We start from the raw sequence: 20335 nt of genomic DNA, 5'->3' as shown, positions 1-20335 counted from the left end.
CAAAATTAAAATACTGTATTTGGCCAATATATTATTATTTAAATTTCTATCTTATATTTTTTAAAGATATTATCAATAAAATTAATTTAATTATTTAATTATGGTTATTATAAAACCAAAAGAAAAATAAATTCAGTATGGAAAAAATTTAATAACCGAATATATTATATTTACTTTTACTATTAATTATAAATAAAAAAATTGATATAATTATAATAAATTTATTAATATGTTCATTGAAGAGTTACGTTACGAGCCACGTGCATAGCACGTAATGCGAAACTAGTTTACTAAAAAGATGTAACGTTTGGTTTTGTTTTGTATCGTTTGTAAACGTTTGGCTTAAATTGCTAAAAAGGGGAAATGTTTAGATTTGTGTTGGAACATTTGTAAACGTTTTGCTTAAATTGCTAAAGAGGTGAAACGTTTCGATTTGTTTCGTAACGTTTGTAAACCTTTGGCTTAAATTGCTAAAAAGGTAAAACGCTTGGATTTGTTTCGTAACGTTTGTAAACATTTGGCGTAAATTCCTAAAAAGGTGAAACGCTTGGATTTGTTTTGGAACGTTTGTAAACGTTTAGCTTAAATTGCTAACAAGGTGAAACGCTTGGTTTTTTTTCATAATGTTTGTAATGGTTTGGCTTAAATCGCTAAAAATGTGAAACGTTTGGATTAGTTTCGTAACATTTTAAACATTTGTTTTTTTTTCGTAAGGTTAGTAAACGTTTGGCTTAAATCACTAAAAAGGTGAAACGTTTGGATATGTTTCGTTACGTTTGTAAATGTTTGTCTTAAATCTCCAAAAAGGCGAAACGTTTGAATTTGTTTGGTAACGTTTGTAAACATTTGGATTTGTTTCGTTACGTTTATAAATGTTTGTCTTAAATCTCAAAAAAGGCGAAACGTTTGAATTTGTTAGGTAACGTTTGAAACGTTTGGATTTGTTTCTTTATGTTTGTAAATGTTTGTCTTAAATCTCTAAAAAGGCGAAAGGTTTGAATTTGTTTGGTAACGTTTGTAAACGTTTGGCTTAAATCGATACAAAGGTGAAACGTTTGGATTTGTTTCGTAACGTTTGTAAACGTTTGGCTTAAATCGCTAAAAAGGTGAAACGTTTGGTTTTGTTTCGTAACGTTTGTAAACGTTGGGCTTAAATCGCTAAAAAGGTGAAACGTTAGGATTTGTTCCGTAACGTTTGTATATGTTCGGCTTAAATCGATAAAAAAGTGAAACGTTTGGTTTTGTTTCGATACGTTTGTATATTTTCGGCTTAAATCGCTAAAAAAATGAAACGTTTGGATTTGTTTTGTAACGTTTGTAAACGTTTGGCTTAAATCGCCAGAAAGGCGAAACGTTAAGATTTGTTTCGTAGCGTTTCTAAACGTTTGGCTTAAATTGCTAAAAATATGAAACATTTGGATTTGTTTCGTAATGTTTTAAACGTTTGGTTTAAATTGGTAAAAAGTTGGAACGCTTGAATTTATTTTGTAACGTTTGTAAACGTTTAGCTTATATTGCTAAAATGTTGAAACACTTAGATTTGTTTCATAGCGTTTGTAAACGTTTGCCTTAACCGCTAATAATGTGAAACGTTTGGATTTGTTTCGTATCGTTTGTAAACGTTTGGCTTAAATTGCTAAAAAGGTAAAACGTTTGGTTTTGTTTCGTAAATTTTGTTAACGTTCGACTTAAATCGCTAAAAAGGTGAAACTTTTAGATTTTTTTGTTACTTTTGTAAACGTTTAGCTTAAATTGCTAAAAAGGTGAAACGCTTAGATTTGTTTCGTAAAGTTTGTAAACATTTGGCTTAAATTGCTTAAAAGGTGAAACGCTTGGATTTGTTTCGTAACGTTTGTAAACATTTAGCTTAAATTGCTAAAAAGGTGAAACGCTTGGATTTGTTTCGTAACGTTTGTAAATGTTTGGCTTAAATCCCTAAAAAGGTAAAACGTTTGAAATTTCGTAAAGTTTGTAAACGTTTGCCTTTAATTGCAAAAAAGGTGAAACACTTGGATTTGTTTCATAACGTTTGTAAACGTTTGGCTTAAATTGCTGAAAAGGTGAAACGTTCGGATTTGTTTCTTAACGTTTTAAACGTTTGGTTTTATTTCGTAAGGTTTGTAAACATTCAGCTTAAATTGCTAAAAATGTGAAACGTTTGTATTTGTTTCGTAACGTTTGTAAACGTTAGGCTTAAATCGCTAAAATGGTCAAACGTTTGGATTTGTTTCGTAACGTTTGTAAACGTTTGGCTTAATTTGCTAAAAAGGTGACACATTTGGATTTGTATCGTAACCTTTGTAAACGTTTGGCTTAAATCGCTAAAAAGGTGAAACGTTTGGTTTTGTTTCATAACCTTTGTAAACATTGGGCTTAAATCGCTAAAAAGGTGATACGTCTGGATTTGATTCGTAATGTTTGTAAATTTTTTGCTTAAATTGCTAAAAAGGTTACAAGTTTGGATTTGTTTCGTAACCTTTATAAACGTTTGGCTTAAATCACTAAAACAATAAAACGTTTTGATTTGTTTCGTAACGTTTGTAAACGTTTGGCTTAAATCGCTTAAAATGTGAAACATTTGGATTTGTTTCATATCGTTTGTAAATGTTTGGCTTAAATCGCTAAAAAGGTGAAACGTTTGGATTTGTTCCGTAACGTTTGAAAATGTTTGGCCTAAATCGCTAAAAAGGTGAAACGTTTGGTTTTGTTTCGTAACATTTGTAAACGTTCAGCTTATATTGCTAAGAAGGTGAAACGTTTGGATTTTTTTGTAACCTTTGTAAACGTTTGGCTTAAATCGCTAAAAAGGTGAAACGTTTAGATTTGTTTAGTAAAGTTTGTAAACGTTTGGCTTAAATTGCTAAAAATGGGAAACGTTTGGATTTGTTTCGAAACGTATTAAACGTTTGGTTTAAATTGCTAAAAAGGTGAAACGCTTGAATTTGTTTAGTAACATTTGTAAACGTTTGACTTAAATTAAAAAAAAGTTGAAACGCTTGGATTTGTTTCGGAATGTTTGTAAACGTTTGGCTTAAATTGCTAAAAAGGTGAAACACTTGTATTTGTTTCGTAACGTTTGTAAACGTTTGGCCTAAATTGCTCAAAAGGTGAAACGCTTGGTTTTGTTTCGCAACGTTTGTAAAGGTTTGGCTTAAATCGCTAAAAATGTGAAACGTTTGGATTTGTTTCGTAACGTTCTAAACGTTTGGTTTTGTTTTGTACCGTTTGTAAACGTTTGGCTTAAATCGCTAAAAAGGTGAAACGTTTGGATTTGTTTCGTAACGTTTGTAAACGTTTTGATTAAATTGCTAAAAAGGCGTAAAGTTTGGATTTTTTTCGTAACATTTTATAAACATTTGGCTTAAATCGCTAAAAAGGTGAAACATTTGGATTTGTTTCGTTACGTTTGTAAATGTTTGGCTAAAATCGCTAAAAAGGTGAAACGTTTGGATTTGTTTGGTATCGTTTGTAAACGTTTTGCTTAAATTGCTAAAAAGGTGAAACGTTTGGGTTTGTTCCATAACGTTTGAAAATGTTTGCCTTAAATCGCTAAAAAGGCGAAACGTTTGGTTTTGTTTCGTAACATTTGTAAACGTTCAGCTTATATTGCTAAGAAGGTGAAACGTTTGGTTTTGTTTTGTAACCTTTGTAAATGTTTGACTTAAATCGCTAAAAAGGCGACACGTTTAGATTTGTTTCGTAACGTTTGTAAAAATTTGGCATAAATTGCTAAAAATGTGAAACGTTTGGATTTGTTTCGCAACGTATTGATTTCGTATCGATTGTAAACGTTTTGCTTAAATTGCTAAAAATATGAAACATTTGGATTTGTTTCGTTACGTTTTAAACGTTTGGTTTAAATTGCTAAAAAGTTGGAACGCTTGGATTTATTTTGTAACGTTTGTAAACGTTTAGCTTATATTGCTAAAATGTTGAAACGCTTAGATTTGTTTTTTAACGTTTGTAAACGTTTGCCTTAACCGCTAAAAATGTGAAACGTTTGGATTTGTTTCGTATCGTTTGTAAACATTTCGCTTAAATTGCTAAAAAGGTGAAAAATTTGGTTTTGTTTCGTAACTTTTGTAAACGTTCGACTTAAATCGCTAAAAAGGTGAAAATTTTGGATTTTTTTGTAACGTTTGTAAATGTTTAGCTTAAATTGGTAAAAAGGTGAAACGCTTGGATTTGTTTCGTAATGTTTGTAAACATTTGGATTAAATTGCTAAAAAGGTGAAACGCTTGGATTTGTGTCATAACGTTTGTAAACATTTGGCTAAAATCACTAAAAAGGTGAAACGTTTGGATTTGTTTCGTAACGTTTGTAAATGTTTGGCTTAAATCACTAAAAAGGTAAAACGTTTGAAATTTCGTAACGTTTGTAAACGTTTGGCTCAAATTGCTGAAAAGGTGAAACGTTTGGATTTGTTTCATAACGTTTTAAACGTTTGGTTTTATTTCGAAACGTTTGTAAACGTTCAGTTTAAATTGCTAAATATGGGAAACGTTTGTATTTGTTTCGTAACGTTTGTAAACGTTTAGCTTAAATCGCTAAAAAGGTCAAACGTTTGGATTTGTTTCGTAACGTTTGTAATAGTTTGGTTTAAATTGCTTAAAAGGTGACACATTTGGATTTGTTTCGTAACCTTTGTAAACGTTTGGCTTAAATCGCTAAAAAGGTGAAACGTTTGGTTTTGTTTCATAACCTTTGTAAACGTTGGGCTTAAATCGCTAAAAAGGTGATACGTCTGGATTTGATTCGTAATGTTTATAAACGTTTTGCTTAAATTGCTAAAAAGGTGACAAGTTTGGATTTGTTTCGTAACCTTTGTAAACGTTTGGCTTAAATCACTAAAACGATAAAACGTTTGGATTTGTTTCGTAACGTTTGTAAATGTTTGGCTTAAATCGCTTAAAATGTGAAACATTTGGATTTGTTTCATATCGCTTGTAAATGTTTGGCTTAAATCGCTAAAAAGGTGAAACGTTTGGATTTGTTCCGTAACGTTTGAAAATGTTTGGCCTAAATCGCTCAAAAGGTCAAACGTTTGGTTTTGTTTCGTAACATTTGTAAACGTTCAGCTTATATTGCTAAGAAGGTGAAACGTTTGGATTTTTTTGTAACCTTTGTAAACGTTTGGTTTAAATCGCTAAAGAGGTGAAACGTTTAGATTTGTTTAGTAACGTTTGTAAACGTTTGGCTTAAATTGCTAAAAATGGGAAACGTTTGGATTTGTTTCGAAACGTATTAAACGTTTGGTTTAAATTGCTAAAAAGGTGAAACGCTTGAATTTGTTTAGTAACATTTGTAAACGTTTGACTTAAATTACAAAAAAGTTGAAACGCTTGGATTTGTTTCGGAATGTTTGTAAACGTTTGGCTTAAATTGCTAAAAAGGTGAAACACTTGTATTTGTTTCGTAACGTTTGTGAACGTTTGGCCTCAATTGCTAGAAAGGTGAAACGCTTGGTTTTGTTTCGTAACGTTTGTAAAGGTTTGGTTTTGTTTTGTAACGTTTGTAAACGTTTGGCTTAAATCGCTAAAAAGGTGAAACGTTTGGATTTGCTTCGTAACGTTTGTAAACGTTTAGATAAATTGCTAAAAAGGCGCAAAGTTTGGATTTGTTTCGTAACATTTTATAAACATTTGGCTTAAATTGCTAAAAAGGTGAAACATTTGGATTTGTTTCGTTACGTTTGTAAATGTTTGGCTAAAATTGCTAAAAATGTGAAACGTTTGGATTTGTTTGGTATCGTTTGTAAACGTTTTGCTTAAATCGCTAAAAAGGTGAAACGTTTGGATTTGTTCTGTAACGTTTGTAAATGTTTGGCTTAAATCGATAAAAATGCGAAACGTTTGGTTTTGTTTCGTAACATTTGTAAACGTTCAGCTTATATTGTTAAGAAGGTGAATCGTTTGGATTTGTTTTGTAACCTTTGTAAATGTTTGACTTAAATCGCTAAAAAGGCGAACGTTTAGATTTGTTTCGTAACGTTTGTAAAAATTTGGCTTAAATTGCTAAAAATGTGAAACGTTTGGATTTGTTTCGCAACGTATTAAACGTTTGGTTTAAATTGCTAAAAAGGTGAAACGCTGGAATTTGTTTCGTAACGTTTGTAAACATTTGACTTAAAATACAAAAAAGGTGAAACGCTTGGATTTGTTTCAGAATGTTTGTAAACGTTTGGCCTAAATTGCTAAAAAGGTGAAACACTTGGATTTGTTTCTGAATGTTTGTAAACGTTTGGCCTAAATTGCTCAAAAGGTGAAACGCTTGGTTTTGTTTCGCAACGTTTGTAAAGGTTTGGCTTAAATCGCTAAAAATGTGAAACGTTTGGATTTGTTTCGTAACGTTCTAAACGTTTGGTTTTGTTTTGTAACATTTGTAAACGTTTGGCTTAAATCGCTAAAAAGGTGAAACGTTTGGATTTGTTTCGTAACGTTTGTAAATGTTTTGATTAAATTGCTAAAAAGGCGTAAAGTTTGGATTTTTTTCGTAACATTTTATAAACATTTGGCTTAAATCGCTAAAAATGTGAAACGTTTGGATTTGTTTCGTTACGTTTGTAAATGTTTGGCTAAAATCGCTAAAAAGGTGAAACATTTCGATTTGTTTCGTAACATTTTTAAACGTTTGGCTTAAAACGTTAAAAAGGGGAAACGTTTGGATTTGTTTCGTAACGTTTGTAAACGTTTGGCTTAAATCGCTAAAAAGGTGAAACCTTTGGATTTGTTTCGTAACATTTGTAAACGTTTGGCTTAAATCGCTAAAAAGGTGAAACATTTGGATTGGTTTCGTTACGTTTGCAAACATTTGGCTTAAACTGCTCAAAAGGTGAAACATTTTGATTTGTTTCATAACTTTTGTAAACGTTTGGCTTAAATCGCTAAAAAAATGAAACGTGTGGGTTTGTTTTTGTAAAGTTTGTAAAGGTTTGGCTTAAATCGCTAAAAAGGTGAAACGTTTGGATTTGTTTCGTAACGTTTGTAAATGTTTGGCTTCAATCGATAAAAATGCGAAACGTTTGGTTTTGTTTCGTAACATTTGTAAACGTTCAGCTTATATTGCTAAGAAGGCGAAACGATTGGATTTGTTTTGTAACCTATGTAAATGTTTGACTTAAATCGCTAAAAAGGCGAAACGTTTAGATTTGTTTCGTAACGTTTGTAAAAATTTGGCTTAAATTGCTAAAAATGTGAAACGTTTGGATTTGTTTCGCAACGTATTAAACGTTTGGTTTAAATTGCTAAAAAGGTGAAACGCTGGAATTTGTTTCGTAACGTTTGTAAACATTTGACTTAAATTACAAAAAAGGTGAAACGCTTGGATTTGTTTCGGAATGTTTGTAAACGTTTGGCCTAAATTGCTAAAAAGGTGAAACACTTGGATTTGTTTCGTAACGTTTGTAAACGTTTGGCCTAAATTGCTCAAAAGGTGAAACGCTTGGTTTTATTTCGCAACGTTTGTAAAGGTTTGGCTTAAATCGCTAAAAATGTGAAACGTTTGGATTTGTTTCGTAACATTCTAAACGTTTGGTTTTGTTTTGTAACGTTTGGCTTAAATCGCTAAAAAGGTGAAACGTTTGGATTTGTTTCGTAACGTTTGTAAACGTTTTGATTAAATTACTAAAAAGGCGTAATGTTTGGATATTTTTTGGAAAATTTTATAAACATTTGGCTTAAATCGCTAAAAATGTGAAACGTTTGGATTTGTTTCGTTACGTTTGTAAATGTTTGGCTAAAATCGCTAAAAAGGTGAAACATTTCGTTTTGTTTCGTAACATTTTTAAACGTTTGGCTTAAAACGTTAAAAGTGTGAAACGTTTGGATTTGTTTCGTAACGTTTGTAAACGTTTGGCTTAAATCGCTAAAAAGGTGAAATCTTTGGATTTGTTTCGTAACATTTGTAAACGTTTGGCTTAAATCGCTAAAAAGGTGAAACATTTGGATTGGTTTCGTTACGTTTGTAAACATTTGGCTTAAACTGCTCAAAAGGTGAAACATTTTGATTTGTTTCATAACTTTTGTAAACGTTTGGCTTAAATCGCTAAAAAAATGAAACGTGTGGATTTGTTTTTGTAAAGTTTGTAAAGGTTTGGCTTAAATCGCTAAAAAGGTGAAACGTTTGGATTTGTTTCGTAACGTTTGTAAACGTTTGGCTTCAATCGCTAAAAAGGTGAAACGTTTGCATTTATTTCGTAACGTTTGTAAACGTTTGGCATAAATCGATAAAAAGTTGAAATGTTTGGATTTGTTTCGTAATGTTTTAAACGTTTGGCTTAAATCGCTAAAATGGGGAAACATTTGGATTTGTTTCGTAACGTTTGTAAACGTTTGTCTTAAATCTCTTGAAACGTTAGTATTTTTTTCGTAAAGTTTTAAACGTTTGGCTTAGATCGCTAAAATGAGGAAACGTTTGAATTTTTTTCGTAATGTTTGTAAATGTTTGGCTAAAATCGCTAAGAAGGTGAAATATTTGGTTTTGTTTCATAACGTTTGTAAATGTTCGACTTAAATCGCTAAAAAGGTGAAACGTTTGGATTTGTTTCGTAACGTTTGTAAACGTTTGGCTTAAATTACTAAAAAGGTGAAATTCTTGGATTTGTTTCGGAACGTTTGTAAACGTTAAGCTTAAATTGCTAAAAAGTTGAAACGCTTTGTTTTGTTTCGTAATGTTTGTAATGGTTTGGCTTAAATCACTAAAAATGTGAAACGTTTGGATTTCTTTCATAACGTTTTAAACATTTGTTTTTTTTTTTGTAAGATTAGTAAATGTTTGGCTTTAATCACAAAAAAGGTGAAACGTTTGAATTTATTTCGTAAAGTTTGTTAACGTTTGGCTTAAATTGCTAAAAAGGCGAAACATTTAGATTTGTTTCATAATATTTTGTAAACATTTGGCTTAAATCGCTAAAAAGGTCAAACGTTTGGATTTGTTTCGTTACTTTTGTAAATGTTTGGCTTAAATCGCTAAAAAGGCGAAACGTTTGAATTTGTTTGGTAACGTTTGTAAACGTTTGGCTTAAATTGATAAAAAGGTGAAACGTTTGGATTTGTTTCGTAACGTTTGTAAACGTTTGGCTTAAATCGCTAAAAAGGTGAAACGTTTTGTTTTGTTTCGTAACGTTTGTAAACGTTTAGCTTAAATCGCTAAAAAGGTGAAACGTTTGGATTTGTTTCGTAACGTTTGAAAACGTTTGGCTTAAATTTCAATAAAGGTGAAATGTTTGGTTTTGTTTCATTACGTTTGTATATGTTCGGCTTAAATCGCCAAAAAAGTGAAACGTTTGGATTTGTTTTATAACGTTTGTAAACGTTTGGCTTAAATCGCCAAAAAGGTGAAACGTTTAGATTTCGTATCGTTTGTAAACGTTTTGCTTAAATTACTAAAAATATGAAACGTTTGGATTTGTTTCGTTACGTTTTAAACGTTTGGTTTAAATTGCTAAAAAGTTGGAACGCTTGGATTTATTTTGTAACGTTTGTAAACGTTTAGGTTATATTGCTAAAATGTTGAAACGCTTAGATTTGTTTTTTAACGTTTGTAAACGTTTGCCTTAATCGCTAAAAATGTGAAACGTTTGAATTTGTTTCGTATCGTTTGTAAACGTTTGGCTTAAATTGCTAAAAAGGTGAAACATTTGGTTTTGTTTCGTAACTTTTGTAAACGTTCGACTTAAATCGCTAAAAAGGTGAAACTTTTGGATTTTTTTGTAACGTTTGTAAATGTTTAGCTTAAATTGGTAAAAAGGTGAAACGCTTGGATTTGTTTCGTAATGTTTGTAAACATTTGGCTTAAATTGCTAAAAAGGTGAAACGCTTGGATTTGTTTCATAACGTTTGTAAACATTTGGCTAAAATCACTAAAAAGGTGAAACGTTTGGATTTGTTTCGTAACGTTTGTAAATGTTTGGCTTAAATCACTAAAAAGGTAAAACGTTTGAAATTTCGTAACGTTTGTAAACGTTTGGCTTAAATTGCTGAAAAGGTGAAACGTTTGGATTTGTTTCATAACGTTTTAAACGTTTGGTTTTATTTCGAAATGTTTGTAAACGTTCAGCTTAAATTGCTAAATATGGGAAACGTTTGTATTTGTTTCGTAACGTTTGTAAACGTTTAGCTTAAATCGCTAAAAAGGTCAAACGTTTGGATTTGTTTCGTAACGTTTATAATAGTTTGGTTTAAATTGCTAAAAAGGTGACACATTTGGATTTGTTTCGTAACCTTTGTAAACGTTTGGCTTAAATCGCTAAAAAGGTGAAACGTTTGGTTTTGTTTCATAACCTTTGTAAACGTTGGGCTTAAATCGCTAAAAAGGTGATACGTCTGGATTTGATTCGTAATGTTTGAAAACGTTTTGCTTAAATTGCTAAAAAGGTGACAAGTTTGGATTTGTTTCGTAATCTTTGTAAACGTTTGGCTTAAATCACTAAAACGATAAAACGTTTGGATTTGTTTCGTAACGTTTGTAAACGTTTGGCTTAAATCGCTTAAAATGTGAAACATTTGGATTTGTTTCATATCGTTTGTAAATGTTTGGCTTAAATCGCTAAAAAGGTGAAACGTTTGGATTTGTTCCGTAACGTTTGAAAATGTTTGGCCTAAATCGCTAAAGAGGTGAAACGTTTGGTTTTGTTTCGTAACATTTGTAAACGTTCAGCTTATATTGCTAAGAAGGTGAAACGTTTGGATTTTTTTGTAACCTTTGTAAACGTTTAGCTTAAATCGCTAAAAAGGTGAAACGTTTAGATTTGTTTAGTAACGTTTGGCTTAAATTGCTAAAAATGGGAAACGTTTGGATTTGTTTCGAAACGTATTAAACGTTTGGTTTAAATTGCTAAAAAGGTGAAACGCTTGAATTTGTTTAGTAACATTTGTAAACGTTTGACTTAAATTACAAAAAAGTTGAAACGCTTGGATTTGTTTCGGAATGTTTGCAAACGTTTGGCTTAAATTTCTAAAAAGGTGAAACACTTGTATTTGTTTCGTAACGTTTGTAAACGTTTGGCCTCAATTGCTAGAAAGGTGAAACGCTTGGTTTTGTTTCGTAACGTTTGTAAAGGTTTGGCTTAAATCACTAAAAATATGAAACGTTTGGATTTGTTTCGTAACGTTTTAAACGTTTGGCTTTGTTTCGTAACGTTTGTAAACGTTTGGCTTAAATCGCTAAAAAGGCGAAACGTTTGGATTTGCTTCGTAACGTTTGTAAACGTTTAGATAAATTGCTAAAAAGGCGTAAAGTTTGGATTTGTTTCGTAACATTTTATAAACATTTGGCTTAAATCGCTAAAAAGGTGAAACATTTGGATTTGTTTCGTTACGTTTGTAAATGTTTGGCTAAAATCGCTAAAAAGGTGAAACGTTTGGATTTGTTTGGTATCCTTTGTAAAGGTTTTGCTTAAATCGCTAAAAAGGTGAAACGTTTGAAAATGTTTGGCTTAAATCGCTAAAAAGGCGAAACGTTTGGTTTTGTTTCGTAATATTTGTAAACGTTCAGCTTATATTGCTAAGAAGGTGAAACGTTTGGATTTGTTTTGTAACCTTTGTAAATGTTTGACTTAAATCGCTAAAAAGGCGAAACGTTTAGATTTGTTTCGTAACGTTTGTAACAATTTGGCTTAAATTGCTAAAAATGTGAAACGTTTGGATTTCTTTTGCAACGTATTAAACATTTGGTTTAAATTGCTAAAAAGGTAAAACGCTGGAATTTGTTTCGTAACGTTTGTAAACATTTGACTTAAATTACAAAAAAGGTGAAACGCTTGGATTTGTTTCGGAATGTTTGTAAACGTTTGGCCTAAATTGCTAAAAAGGTGAAACACTTGGATTTGTTTCGTAACGTTTGTAAACGTTTGGCCTAAATTGCTCAAAAGGTGAAACGCTTGGTTTTGTTTCGCAACGTTTGTAAAGGTTTGGCTTAAATCGCTAAAAATGTGAAACGTTTGGATTTGTTTCGTAACATTCTAAACGTTTGGTTTTGTTTTGTAACGTTTGGCTTAAATCGCTAAAAAGGTGAAACGTTTGGATTTGTTTCGTAACGTTTGTAAACGTTTTGATTAAATTACTAAAAAGGCGTAAAGTTTGGATTTTTTTCGTAACATTTTATAAACATTTGGCTTAAATCGCTAAAAATGTGAAACGTTTGGATTTGTTTCGTTACGTTTGTAAATGTTTGGCTAAAATCGCTAAAAAGGTGAAACATTTCGATTTGTTTCGTAACATTTTTAAACGTTTGGCTTAAAACGTTAAAAAGGTGAAACGTTTGGATTTGTTTCGTAACGTTTGTAAACGTTTGGCTTAAATCGCTAAAAATGTGAAACCTTTGGATTTTTTTCGTAACATTTGTAAACGTTTGGCTTAAATCGCTAAAAAGGTGAAACATTTGGATTGGTTTCGTTACGTTTGTAAACATTTGGCTTAAACTGCTCAAAAGGTGAAACATTTTGATTTGTTTCATAACTTTTGTAAACGTTTGGCTTAAATCGCTAAAAAAATGAAACGTGTGGATTTGTTTTTGTAAAGTTTGTAAAGGTTTGGCTTAAATCGCTAAAAAGGTGAAACGTTTGGATTTGTTTCGTAACGTTTGTAAACGTTTGGCTTCAATCGCTTAAAAGGTGAAACGTTTGGATTTATTTCGTAACGTTTGTAAACGTTTGGCATAAATCGATAAAAAGTTGAAATGTTTGGATTTGTTTCGTAACGTTTTAAACGTTTGGCTTAAATCGCTAAAATGGGGAAACATTTGGATTTGTTTCGTAACTTTTGTAAACGTTTGTCTTAAATCTCTTGATACGTTTGTATTTGTTTCGTAATGTTTTAAACGTTTGGCTTAGATCGCTAAAATGAGGAAACGTTTGAATTTTTTTCGTAATGTTTGTAAATGTTTGGCTAAAATCGCTAAGAAGGTGAAATATTTGGTTTTGTTTCATAACGTTTGTAAATGTTCGACTTAAATCGCTAAAAAGGTGAAACGCTTGGATTTGTTTCGTAACGTTTGTAAACGTTTGGCTTAAATTACTAAAAAGGTGAAATTCTTGGATTTGTTTCGGAACGTTTGTAAACGTTAAGCTTAAATTGCTAAAAAGTTGAAACGCTTGGTTTTGTTTCGTAATGTTTGTAATGGTTTGGCTTAAATCACTAAACATGTGAAACGTTTGGATTTCTTTCATTACGTTTTAAACATTTGTTTTTTTTTTAAGATTAGTAAATGTTTGGCTTTAATCACAAAAAAAGTGAAACGTTTGATTTTATTGCGTAAAGTTTGTTAACGTTTGGCTTAAATTGCTATAAAGGCGAAACATTTGGATTTGTTTCATAATATTTTGTAAACATTTGGCTTAAATCGCTAAAAAGGTCAAACGTTTGGATTTGTTTCATTACGTTTGTAAATGTTTGGCATAAATCGCTAAAAAGGCGAAACGTTTGAATTTGTTTGGTAACGTTTGTAAACGTTTGGCTTAAATTGATAAAAAGGTGAAACGTTTGGATTTGTTTCCTAACGTTTGTAAAAGTTTGGCTTAAATCGCTAAAAAGGTGAAACGTTTTGTTTTGTTTCGTAACGTTTGTAAACGTTTAGCTTAAATCGCTAAAAAGGTGAAACGTTTGGATTTGTTTCGTAACGTTTGAAAACGTTTGGCTTAAATTTCAATAAAGGTGAAATGTTTGGTTTTGTTTCATTACGTTTGTATATGTTCGGCTTAAATCGCCAAAAAAGTGAAACGTTTGGATTTGTTTTATAACGTTTGTAAACGTTTGGCTTAAATCGCCAAAAAGGTGAAACGTTTAGATTTCGTATCGTTTGTAAACGTTTTGCTTAAATTGCTAAAAATATGAAACGTTTGGATTTGTTTCGTTACGTTTTAAACGTTTGGTTTAAATTGCTAAAAAGTTGGAACGCTTGGATTTATTTTGTAACATTTGTAAACGTTTAGCTTATATTGCTAAAATGTTGAAACGCTTAGATTTGTTTTTTAACGTTTGTAAACGTTTGCCTTAACCGCTAAAAATGTGAAACGTTTGGATTTGTTTCGTATCGTTTGTAAACGTTTGGCTTAAATTGCTAAAAAGGTGAAACATTTGGTTTTGTTTCGTAACTTGTAAACGTTCGACTTAAATCGCTAAAAAGGTGAAACTTTTGGAATTTTTTGTAACGTTTGTAAATGTTTAGCTTAAATTGGTAAAAAGGTGAAACGCTTGTATTTGTTTTGTAATGTTTGTAAACATTTGGCTTAAATTGCTAAAAAGGTGAAACACTTGGATTTGTTTCATAACGTTTGTAAACATTTGGCTAAAATCACTAAAAAGGTGAAACGTTTGGATTTGTTTCGTAACGTTTGTAAATGTTTGGCTTATATCACTAAAAAGGTAAAACGTTTGAAATTTCGTAACGTTTGTAAACGTTTGGCTTAAATTGCTGAAAAGGTGAAACGTTTGGATTTGTTTCATAACGTTTTAAACGTTTGGTTTTATTTCGAAACATTTGTAAACGTTCAGCTTAAATTGCTAAATATGGGAAACGTTTGTATTTTTTTCGTAACGTTTGTAAACGTTTAGCTTAAATCGCTAAAAAGGTCAAACGTTTGGATTTGTTTCGTAACGTTTGTAATAGTTTGGTTTAAATTGCTAAAAAGGTGACACATTTGGATTTGTTTCGTAACCTTTGTAAACATTTGGCTTAAATCGCTAAAAAGGTGAAACGTTTGGTTTTGTTTCATAACCTTTGTAAACATTGGGCTTAAATCGCTAAAAAGGTGATACGTTTGGATTTGATTCGTAACATTTGTAAACGTTTTGCTTAAATTGCTAAAAAGGTGACAAGTTTGGATTTGTTTCGTAAACTTTGTAAACGTTTGGCTTATATCACTAAAAAGATGAAACGTTTGGATTTGTTTCGTAACGTTTGTAAACGTTTGGCTTAAATCGCATAAAAGGTGAAATATTTGGATTTGTTTCATATCGTTTGTAAATGTTTGGCTTAAATCGCTAAAAAGGTCAAACGTTTGGATTTGTTCCGTAACGTTTGAAAATTTTGACTTAAATCGCTAAAAAGGTGAAACGTTTGGTTTTGTTTCGTAACATATGTAAACGTTCAGCTTATATTGCTAAGAAGTTGAAACGTTTGGATTTGTTTTGTAACCTTTGGAAAAGTTTGGCTTAAATAGCTAAAAACGTGAAACGTTTAGATTTGTTTTGTAACGTTTGTAAACTTTTGGCTTAAATTGTTAAAAATGTGAAACGTTTGGATTTGTTTCGCAACGTATTAAACGTTTGGTTTAAATTACTAAAAAGGTGAAACGCTTGAATTTGTTTCGTAACAGTTGTAAACGTTTGACTTAAATTACAAAAAAAGTGAAACGCTTGGATTTGTTTCGGAATGTTTGTAAACGTTTGACTTAAATTTCTAAAAAGGTGAAACACTTGGATTTGTTTCGTAGCGTTTGTAAACGTTTGGCCTAAATTGCTAAAAAGGTGAAACGCTTGGTTTTGTTTCGTACCGTTTGTAAAGGTTTGGCTTAAATCGCTAAAAATGTGAAACGTTTGGATTTGTTTCGTAACGTTTTAAACGTTTGGTTTTATTTTGTAACGTTTGTAAACGTTTGGCTTAAATCGCTAAAAAGGTGAAACGTTTGGATTTGTTTCGTAACGTTTGTAAACGTTTGGATTAAATTGCTAAAAAGGCGTAATGTTTGGATTTGTTTCGTAACATTTTATAAACATTTGGCTTAAATCGCTAAAAAGGAGAAACATTTGGATTTGTATCGTTACGTTTGTAAATGTTTGGCAAAAATCGTTAAAAGGTGAAACGTTTGGATTTGTTTGGTAACATTTGTAAACGTTTGGCTTAAAACGTTAAAAAGGTGAAACGTTTGGATTTGTTTCGTAACGTTTGTAAACATGTGGCTTAAATCGCAAAAAAGGTGAAACCTTTGGATTTGTTTTGTAACGTTTGTAAACGTTTGGCTTCTATCGCTAAAATTGTGAAACACTTGGATTGGTTTCATTACGTTTGTAAACATTTGGCTTAAACTGCTAAAAAGGTGAAATATTTGGATTTGTTTCATAACTTTTGTAAACGTTTGGCTTAAATCGCTAAAAAAAGTGAAACATTTGGATTTGTTTCGTAATGTTTGTAAACATTTGGCTTAAATCGCTAAAAAGGTGAAACGTTTGGATTTCTTTCGTAACGTTTGTAAACGTTTGGCTTCAATCGCTAAAAAGGTGAAACGTTTGGATTCGTTTCGTAACGTTTGTAAATGTTTGGCATAAATCGGTAAAAAGAAATGTTTGGATTTGTTTCGTAACGTTTTAAACGTTTGGCTTAAATCGCTAAAATGGGGAAACATTTGGATTTGTTTCGTAACGTTTGTAAACATTTGGCTTATATCGCTAAAAAGGTGAAATGTTTGTATTTGTTTCGTAACGTTTTAAACATTTGGCTTAGATCTCAAAAATGAGGAAACGTTTGAATTTTTTTTCTTAATGTTTGTTAACGTTTGGCTAAAATCGCTAAGAAGGTGAAACGTTTGGTTTTGTTTTATAACGTTTGTAAAAGTTCGACTTAAATCGCTAAAAAGGTGAAACGTTTTGATTTGGTTCATACCGTTTGTAAATGTTAGGCTTAAACTGCTAAAAAGGTGAAACGCTTGGATTTGTTTCGTAACTTTTGTAAACGTTTGGCTTAAATTGCTAAAAAGGTGAAACGCTTGGATTTGTTTCATAACGTTTGTAAATGTTTGCTTTAAATTGCTAAAAAGGTGAAACGCTTGGATTTGTTTCATAACGTTTGTAAACGTTTGGCCTAAACTGCTAAAAAGATGAAACATTGGAATTTGTTTCATAACCTTTGTAAACCTTTTGCATAAATCGCTAAAAAGGGGAAATGTTTGGATTTGTTTCATAACGATTGTAAACGTTTGACATAAATTGCTAAAAACGGGAGGATTTATTTCGTAACGTTTTAAACGTTTGGCTTAGATTGCTAAAATGAGGAAACGTGTGAATTTGTTTCGTAACGTTTGTATACGTTTAGCTTAAATCTCTAAAAGGTGAAATGTTTGGATTTATTTCGTAACGTTTGTAAACGTTCGGCTTAAATCGCTAAAATGGGGAAACGTTTGGATTTGTTTCGTAACGTTTTAAACGGTTGGTTTTGTTTCGTAACATTTAAAACGTGTGGCTTATATCGCTAAAAATGGGAAACGTTTGGTTTTGTTTCGTTTCGTTTGTAAATGTTTCCCCGAATCGTTTCACCTTTTCACGTTTGGATTTTTTTCGTAACGTTTTAAACGTTTGAATTTGGATTTGTTTCGTAACGTTTTCACCGTTTGGTTTTGTTTCGTAACCTTTAAAACGTTTGGCTTAAATCGCTAAAAATGGGAAACGTTTGGTTTTGTTTCGTAACGCTTGTAAACGTTTCCCTAATCGTTTTACCTTTTCACGTTTGGATTTGTTTCGTAATGTTTTAAACGTTTGGATTTGGATTTGTTTCGTAATGTTTTAAACGTTTGGATTTGTTTCGTAACGTTTTAAACGTTTAGCTTAAATCGCTAAAAAGGTGACAAGTTTGGATTTGTTTGGTAACGTTTGTAAACGTTTGGCTTAAATTGCTAAAAAAGGTGAAACACTTGGATTTGTTTCGTAACATTTGTATACGTTTGATTTTGTTTTGTAACGTTTGTAAATGTGTTACGACCGAATTTCATGAATTGTGACCGGCGCTAGGGTATGAGTATGGTCGTACCAAAACCCGTAGCAAGCCTCGCGGAAATTAATCAAACACATTAACCTGTAGAAACTGCTCGGGGGCAACCGACACTCTAACCTAAGTCTAGTAATTTATATTACAGTTCTAATATAAATAACTAAAATATTCAAAATACTCAACAACATGCTTTAAATATAATATTAAAATAATCCAGAGTAAACATGCCAATAATAAATAATTGATCAAATTGACAATCCCAAAGTGCAATAAGAAAAGTAATATATAAATTAGTTCTATTACGGTCTAAGAGTTCGAAAACAGTAACTAGTTTAAATAACATAAAACCTCTGAGGAATCAAAAGAATCAGAGTGGACCAGCTTTCAAATCATAAACCTGTAAAATTTGGGAAAACAACGGGGTCAAATATACTGAGATGAGTTCACAATACTATCTACATTTATTAAGTTTAAAACCCTTAAATCAAAATATTTTATACTAATATAATATGATTATGGAAAACAGTATCGAAATGATTCCAGCGCGAATATGACATAGCATACTGATAAACCCAGAGTGGACGGGAACATGTCCTCGTCATATACCAGCGTAAGCAAGACATTAGTCTGCCGATCCCAGAGTACTTACCGGTGCACACAGTCTCGATACAAGCCTATCGAGCAGCTCGTTTCAATCCAGATCCATAATCCATAAAAAATAGTTCAAAAGCATTTATAATATTAAAATATGATGCGGTATTTTATAAAGCGGCAAATAGCACTACAAACTCACTACTTGCTTATCCATGTGAAACTTCGGCAAACAGCTAACCCTGGTTCGACTCCGGAGCGCGAGTAGTCGAAGAGTCTAAAATTAAATTCTACATTGAAATCGCTCCAACCCAGTGTTTTAAAAACCGGACCGGATCGGCCGGTCGAACCGGTTGAACCGCGAACCGGCTAGTGGTCCAGTCTGAAACTGCAAAAAACCGAATCTTTTGATTGGATCTGGTTGGAATGGTTGAACCGGATGTTGAATCGGATCGGGCCGGATTGAACCGGTAAAATACCGGTGACTCAGTAATGTTTTTAATTTTTTTAAATTTATTAAACCGGTTGAATCGGTCATTGAACCGGTTCAACCGGTTGCACCAGAAACCGATGGACTCACCGGTTCGGTTTTTAAAAACTGTTCCAACCCCTAACTCTAAGAATACTATACACCACGTAGGACTAGCACAATTAATCAGACAATTAAATAACACACAGAGAAAGCACAATTCTCAACTAAATTATAATGTCGTAATAATTCAAGACCATTGAGTTCACAGTTAAAATTCAATCCGAAAATATTATTAAAATAATATTTAAATGATAACTTAAATAAATTCCTCAACTAGTGAATTAGCAAAGTTTCTAAAAACTATCAAGTTAATCCCACATGTCGGGCGATCCAAGTCTAACCCGACCCAACCATAAAATTAGAATTATAAACCACAGTTTATAATTTAATATTTAATAAAATATTGGTTAAATATCAAAATGAACTCAATAGCTTGAAACCCAAGTAACTGTAATTATCGGCAAAATACCTCAGATAATTAAATAACAAATTAAAGCTAAAATATCACTTTAGCCCGCTAAGCCAAAATCTCAAATTATTAATTAAATAATAATTATTTATTTAATTTTTAAATAACTCAAATATTATTTTTAGGTTTTTAAAATATATTAAAACAAATTTTCTAATTAAAATGATATTCCCAATTTACCATTCAAAATTTATAAATCAATTAATAATTTTAATTATAACTAATTAATAATTAACCTTAGGGAATTATTCAATTTAATCAAAATTATTCAGTGATTGAAACCAACTTTTAGCCACAACAGAATTAAAATAAACCAGCCAACCCATAAAACATCATCGTCTTCTACAATTGATCACCCAAAGACACAATTTCAATTCCTTATTGACAGAAGCTTAAAACCCGCCATTCTTAACCAAACATAACATACTAACCTTTGATTATTCAACTCCCAACTCTCAACCTAATGAATCATAAATAATCTAAAACACATAATTAGGACTCAAGATCATAAAGCAATCAAATATAAACTCCACACAACATCACGTAACTTCCCTGAACTTTCGAATGACAACCGAACCGAAACGTTGAGAATACTCATAATTGAGAGTTTAAACCAATCACTATTCAAAATATAATAACTCATAATCATAATATAACAAAATCATAAACTAAGATGACTGAATGATGTCGACAGAAAGCATATAACACATCTCAGTTAAGAACAAATCAACACGGTGAGACGACGGCGACTGAAACGGAAAATCTACGTACCGCTTGACGGAATTACAAAAGCAAAGTTGTAGAGGGGTGAGTCTACATTCACGGGGAAGAAACAGAATTGGATTCGGTCTAGAAATGGCTACGAAGGAATCAAAATACGAAGGTATCATTTAGAACTCAAAACAGAATGTAATTTGAAAACGATAAATAGGCGGCGGTTATAACGGAAAAGATAACGTCCCGTTTTACGAAAACGAAGCTCGGTCTCGAAGATTAATGAGTCTACTATTGCTGGAGAGAATCGGAACTTATTTCGGTTCTGAAA

Source organism: Mercurialis annua, linkage group LG4, assembly GCF_937616625.2.
Source record: "Mercurialis annua linkage group LG4, ddMerAnnu1.2, whole genome shotgun sequence".
Classification (NCBI taxonomy): Eukaryota; Viridiplantae; Streptophyta; class Magnoliopsida; order Malpighiales; family Euphorbiaceae; genus Mercurialis; species Mercurialis annua.
Note: the sequence above shows the minus strand (reverse complement) of the source record.